Here is a 7,354-nt window from a genome sequence, read left to right as displayed (position 1 = left end):
GAGTAGGCCGGCTAACCCATTTCTTTATGAACCTATTGCCATTGTTTAGTGATTTGTCGTCATTAAAGCATGAGTCATGATTAAATTGTTTTTAAATTAAGCCTATGTCCAATTAGATATGAGATATCTGTTTTAACATTGATTATTTAAAATCTTATATCACTTTCATCACAATTAAGTTAAGTGTGCAATAGGCTGTGTGCAATATCTGTTCTTACATAGATTATTTTGAATTTTAAAAAACTTAATTGTGATAAAAGTGATTTAATTAAGTGTGCAATAACTACATGGATTCCAGCAATAGGTATGTGTCATTTTGTTAATCAGAGTTGGCAGGTTTATTCACAGTATCCCGAACCTTTATGTCCATCATCCCATGACTAGTAGTTTCAGGCTCCCTGGAATTTGCCACCACAACTTCATATATTGCTGCATTGCTGTGCCTGCAGCAGAGGAAAGGTGGGGCCTTCCTTTTAGTCATAGCTCTCTACTAGACATTGGCCCCCTATGAGGATGTTTCTGTAAGCCTGCTGTGTTGGGACTAATCACACATGTCCAGACAGGGAGCTAGATAAACTGTATGTTAGAAATGTTCCCATGGAGTAGACAACATGTCACTCACTCTCTGACTTAAAGGGATAGTTAACCCAAATTACCCATTGGTTTCCTTACACTGTAAGCAGTCTATGGACAAGGTATCCCACTGGGCACAAACACAATTTCAATGTTTTGATTTACATTTGGTTGAGTTGTCAACTAATGGGAATTCAACATGAAATCAACAGAAAATGTCACCATGTCATTGCGTTTTGGTTAAAAGTTGGGTTAAAAAAATATGAAATTCCCTTATGTTGACGACTTTTTGCAAATCCAAATCAGGTTTCCACGTTGATTCAACATCACTTTTTTGGTTTTGTTGAAATTACATTGGAAAACAACGTTGATTTAACCAGTTTTTGCCCAGTGAGATGACAGCAATCTGTGGTTTGGTTTTATTTCCCGGGTACTGTTTCCAAATGCTAACGTTTTAGAATGATTTTGACAATATCGGTACCAGGATTTGAAAACAGGTAAACTAAACTAAAGCATGGATTGCTGTCAAATATTGTCAATAGACTGCTTACAGGGTAAAGAAACCAATGTGTCATTTTGTAATTTGGGTGAACTATACATTTAAATACATACAGTCAGGTCCATTCATAATTATTGGCGTCCCTGATAAAGATAAGCAAAAAAAATAACTGCTAAGAGGTTAATTAGGATCTATGCTTGTTTTAATATATAGTTATCCAATAAGTTTATTTCTATCTTCATGGAGACATTGAATGAGTAGGTTGTGGAGAAGCTGTCAAACATGACACCATCAGGTCCTGATGTTGACACAAGCACTAGTCATAGTATTGTGTCGGTACAGACTGATAAAAAAAAACTCCTGAAACTCCTGTTTTCTGTCTACACTCCCCTGTCCTACTCCCCTCACTCAGATACTTCTTTCCCCCTTCTACCCTTAACTGAGTGATAAGTGACCTGATATGGATGGATATACTGTATTTCCCTTTCTGCCTGAGGCAAGATGGACTAAGGGTTGATATCTAGTATAATTGCTAACACTGCTGCTTGCACTTCCGTGAAATCACTCATTCAACCATATGCTCTCTGACTTTTAACAATGGATTGTATTAACTGTTTACTTTTCTCACAGGGCTACGGTATCTAATTGAGTGATTGAACTAAGGCCCAAAATGCCTTAAGTCTGCCCCCATGTGGTTGAAGTCAACATTCACTTAATTATTTACCAGGACAGACAAACATTTACATAGCAGAAACGTCATAGGAAAATGTTTGAAAGTTCAATAACCCACTATTATTTTAACTTTGAGGTAGCATGTTTGTCATACATTCTAAATAGTACTGAGTATATTCCATCTATAAAATTCATATTTAACTGATCAGCACTCAGCAGATAGCTTAATCAAACCTAAGTGCATGTTCTCAACATCTGATGTCTTCTCTAGATCAAGATTCAATAAACACACAAAACACCCATGAGAATGTGATACTTTCTTATCTTCTGAGTTAACTGTTCTATTTTATGGGAGGTGAAGTCATCACATTGAATGGTTATGAAAGTGAATAACTCTTTACAGCTATAATAGTTCCCTCTGTGCAGTCTAACCCCACACCCCAGAATGCTTTGTGATGTTTGAAATAGATTCGATTTGACTGTGCTTTAAAGCGATTCTCTGGTACTTTCGTATACTTTTTACCAGTAGTTCTGAAAGTAGTGCTCACGAGCCAAATGTGGTGCCCACGTGGGACCCTTACGCATCATTGCTCTCTCTCTCTTTTGTTTTACTATGTGTGTGCATCTTGCTAGCTGTCACTCAAACGGCGAGGGGCTGAAGCTCGAATTGCTAGGGGGCTGGCCCACGTGGGAAAAAATGTAGGGAAAATGGCGCCGCTCGGCTTCCAGAGAACAGTTGCTTTCAAACTAGAGATTTTGTGGCTAATTGAGATATAACATTAATTCTGCTCATAGATTATGTGTGTATGAACTACACATCGTCACATCCAGCCCAAAGCGGGAGTTTAAAAAATACTTACTAGTCGCCAAAGTTCCAGCGCATGTTTTTTAATTTGTGATACATTGTTCGGGAATCTGTACTACTGTTGCAACACAGTGACTTCCTTCTGTGGACGAGGCTTTATGAAATAGAAAAAACATTATGAAAATAACCCAAAGCAACTCTATGCAAACCACAGTGCACTTTCTCAGCTATCCACTGTCTAAAACTTACAAAACCATTACTCTGAAAAAAAATCTGAAATGGAACAACCACAATATACTTTTCAAGACTCAATCCATTTAGGAAAATAGGAGGAGTACCTGACAATATCATTTAATTTTATAAGGCTGTGGAAGCTTACCAGATTTAAAAAAATCTTTATTTAACTAGGCAAGTCAGTTAAGAACAAATTCTTATTTATAATGACGTCCTACCGGGGAACAGTGGGTTAACTGCCTTGTTCAGAGGAAGGACGACAGATTTTTATCTCGTCAGTTCTGGGATTCGATCCAGCAACCTTTTGGTTACTAGTCCAACACTCTAACCACTAGGCTACCTGCTGCCCCAAGAATAACTGAAGTTCCTCAAATTTTGAGGATCTTGTATGTCTGTCTGCAGCAATTTTGCATACACGGGTACTGTGCAATCTAACTTCTAAATGTATAGTCTTCTAGTTGTGCATGCCATGTTGTGACACCAGATGTGACACCAGACGTTCAAATGTGGTGTGGCAAAATGTGGTGTCTTTTCTGGTGCCTGGAGTTTTCCTGATCTCATGAACTGGTCAGGTGAAACTATGGGTCCTATTTGTAGGCTGACGTAAATTTAAAAAAATCTCACTGGCCATACCAGGCTCCGAGATAATTTCTGAAGAGGCCTGTGTGGCTGAGGGAGATGGCTCCTCATCCTGGCCAGTGCCAGAGGGTGCTCCAAAATATTTCAGAAGTGCCCCTGAATCTGTATTAAAATACAGTATATGAGTCTGAAACACTAAATACATTTATTGCACAATTAAATGTTATTATGCACAATTTATCAAACTTTCAGAATATGAACCAAATTAACCATACAACCTCCATAGTTAATTCTAGGCATAATACACCCCAAAAGACTCAATATATTACAAAATATACAAAATATCAGCATAATACAGACGTCTAAGTCAGAAGTAATTCCCCATTAGTAATTCCCCTTAACGAGCTCAGGACCAAGTCAATACAATCACAGAAAACCTTTATGATGTCACCTCAATGAAAGTTAACCAAATTAATAATGTGCTAGCTAGGTTGTAATCGTTTTGCTGCAGGCTACACACATTATCATGATTAAACTGTGTGAAATTCTATCCAATGTTATGTAAGCTAGTTGGACAGAAAATTTTATGTTTGTCACGACATCCGCCGAAGTCGGATCCTCTCCTAGTTCGGGGGGGTTCGGCGGTCGGCATCTCCGGTCTTCTAGCCATCGTCGATCCACTTTTCATTTTCCATTTGTTTTGCCTTGTTTTTCCACACACATGGTTTCTATTCCCTCATTTACGTGTTGTGTATTTAATCCTCTGTTCCCCCCATGTCTTTGTGTGGGATTGTTTATTGTAGTGCTTGTGCACGTTTCCCGTGAGCGCACGGCGGGTTATTTTTGAGCCCATTTATCTTGTTTCTTTCTGGATGCCGTTGGTTTTGCTTAATACATTTCCGGTTATTTCCCAGTTCTGCTCTCCTGCGCCTGACTTCTCTGCTACATATTACGCACTCTGCTACAGAATCCCCCCCCCCCCCCCCCCCCTCTTCACCTGGTCCCAGTGGGATTCGTCTCGCCCTTCCCCGGGAGTATGACGGGACGGCTGCACGCTGCCAGGGTTTCCTGTTGCAGCTCGACCTCTACCTGGCAACCGTCCACCCGGCTCCTTCAGGTCGTGAGGGCCCTCGTCTCATGCCTCTCTGGGAAAGACTTGGAGTGGGCCAATGCCGTGTGGGGAGAAGGAGATGCGGTGCTGGACCATTTCAAGGATTTCACCAGCCGCTTCCGTGCAGTCTTTGACCATCCACCCGAGGGTAGAGCGGCGGGTGAACGTCTCTTCCATCTGAGGCAGGGGACGAGGAGCGCCGAGGAGTTCGCCATGGATTTTCGGACTCTGGCCGCCGGCACGGGATGTCACTCTGTGTAATTTTTATTTAATAATTTTTTAATTCACCTTTTATTTAACCAGGTAGGCTAGTTGAGAACAAGTTCTGATTTACAACTGCGACCTGGCCAAGATAAAGCAAAGCAGTGTGACAAACAACAACACGCATGGAATAAACAAACATACAGTCAAAAACATAACAGGAAAAAAGTCTAATACAGTGTGTGCAAATTAGGTAAGATAAGGGAGGTAAAGGCATTAAATAGGCCACAGTGGCAAAATAATTACAATTCAGCAATGAAACACTGGAGTGAGACGTGCAGAAGATGAACGTGCAAGTAGAGATACTGGGGTGCAAAGGAGCAAAAAAATAAATAACAGTACGGGGATGAGGTAGTTGGATGGGCTATTTAAAGATGGGCTATGTACAGGTGCAGTGATCTGTAAGCTGCTCTGACAGCTGGTGCTTAAAGTTAGTGAGGGAGATATGAGTTTCCAGCTTCAGTGATTTTTGCAATTCGTTCCAGTCATTGGCAGCAGATAAAGGCGGCCAAATTAGGTGTTGGCTTTGAGGTTGACCAGTGAAATGTACCTGCTGGAGAACATGCTACGGGTGGGTGCTGCTATGGTGAGCTGAGATAAGGTGGGGCTTTACCTAGCAAAGACTTATAGATGACCTGGAGCCAGTGGGTTTGGCGACAAATATGAAGCGAGGGCCAGCCAACGAGAGCATATGGATCGCAGTGGTGGGCAGTATAGTATATGGGGCTTTGGTGACAAAACGGATGGCACTGTGATAGACTGAATTCAATTTGCAGTAGAGTGTTGGAGGCTATTTTGTAAATGACATCGCAGAAGTCAAGATATCATAGGTGATCCTATGTGAGAAGGCCACCAAAAATTCTGAGATTTCCATACCCAACTATAAAATTTTCCATCAAGATAGGACTGCTAAAGGGGGAGGAGTTGCAGTCTACTGCAGAGATAGTAATAATAGCAGTAATGTCATACTTTCCAGGTCCATACCCAAACAGTTCGAACTTCTAATTTAAAAAATGAATCTCTCCAGAAATAAGTCTCTCACTGTTGCCGCCTGCTACCGACCCCCCTCAGCTCCCAGCTGTGCCCTGGACACCATTTGTGAATTGATCGCCCCGCATCTAGTTTCAGAGTTTGTTCTGCTAGGTGACCTAAACTGGGATATGCTTAACACCCCGGCAGTCCTACAATCTAAGCTAGATGTCCTCAATCTCACACAAATCATCAAGGAACCCACCAGGTACAACCCTAAATCTGTAAACAAGGGCACCCTCAGACGTTATCCTGACCAACTGGCCCTCCAAATACACCTTCGCTGTCTGCATTCAGGATCTCAGCGATCACTGCCTCATTGCCTGTATCCGCTACGGGTCCGCAGTCAAATGACCACCCCTAATCACTGTCAAACGCTCCCTAAAACACTTCTGCGAGCAGGCCTTTCTAATCGACCTGGCCCGGGTATCCTTGAAGGACACTGACCTCATCCTGCGTCAGTTGAGGATGCCTGGTCATTCTTTAAAAGTAACTTCCTCACCATCTTAGATAAGCATGCTCCGTTCAAAAAATGCAGAACTAAGAACAGATGGTTCACTCCAGACCTGACTGCTCTCGACCAGCACGAAAACATCCTGTGGCGGACTGCAATAGCATCGAATAGTCCCCGCGATATGCAACTGTTCAGGGAAGTCAGGAACCAATACACGCAGTCAGTCAGGAAAGCAAAGGCCAGCTTTTTCAAGCAGAAATTTGCATCCTGTAGCTCTAACTCCAAAAAGTTCTGAGACACTGTAAAGTCCCAGCTGCCCACTGCACTGAGGCTAGGAAACACGGTCACCACTGATAAATCCATGATAATCGAAAACTTCAACAAGCATTTCTCAACAGCTGGCCATGCCTTCCTCCTGGCTACTCCAACCTCGGCCAACAGCTCCGCTCGCCCCCCGCAGCTACTCGCCCAAGCCTCCCCAGCTTCTCCTTTACCCAAATCCAGATAGCAGATGTTCTGAAAGAGCTGCAAAACCTGGACCCGTACAAATCAGCTGGGCTTGACAATCTGGACTCTCGATTTCTGAAACTATCCGCCGCCATTGTCGCAACCCCTATTACCAGCCTGATCAACCTCTCTTTCATATCGTCTGAGATCCCCAAGGACTGGAAAGCTGCCGCGGTCATCCCCCTCTTCAAAGGGGGAGAAACCCTGGACCCAAACTGTTACAGACTTATATCCATCCTGCCCTGCCTATCTAAGGTCTTTGAAAGCCAAGTCAACAAACAGATCACTGACCATCTCGAATCCCACCGTACCTTCTCCGCTGTGCAATCTGGTTTCCGAGCCGGTCACGGGTGCACCTCAGCCACGCTCAAGGTACTAAACGATATCTTAACCGTCATCGATAAAAGACAGTACTGTGCAGCTGTCTTCATCGACCTGGCCAAGGCTTTCGACTCTGTCAATCACCATATTCTTATCGGCAGACTCAGTAGCCTTGGTTTTTCTAATGACTGCCTTGCCTGGTTCACCAACTACTTCGCAGACAGAGTTCAGTGTGTCAAATCAGAGGGCATGTTGTCCGGTCCTCTGGCAGTCTCTATGGGGGTGCCACAGGGTTCAATTCTCGGGCCG

Source organism: Oncorhynchus mykiss, chromosome 25, assembly GCF_057628025.1.
Source record: "Oncorhynchus mykiss isolate SJ-2025 chromosome 25, ASM5762802v1, whole genome shotgun sequence".
Lineage (NCBI taxonomy): Eukaryota > Metazoa > Chordata > Actinopteri > Salmoniformes > Salmonidae > Oncorhynchus > Oncorhynchus mykiss.
This window is presented reverse-complemented; position numbering follows the sequence as displayed.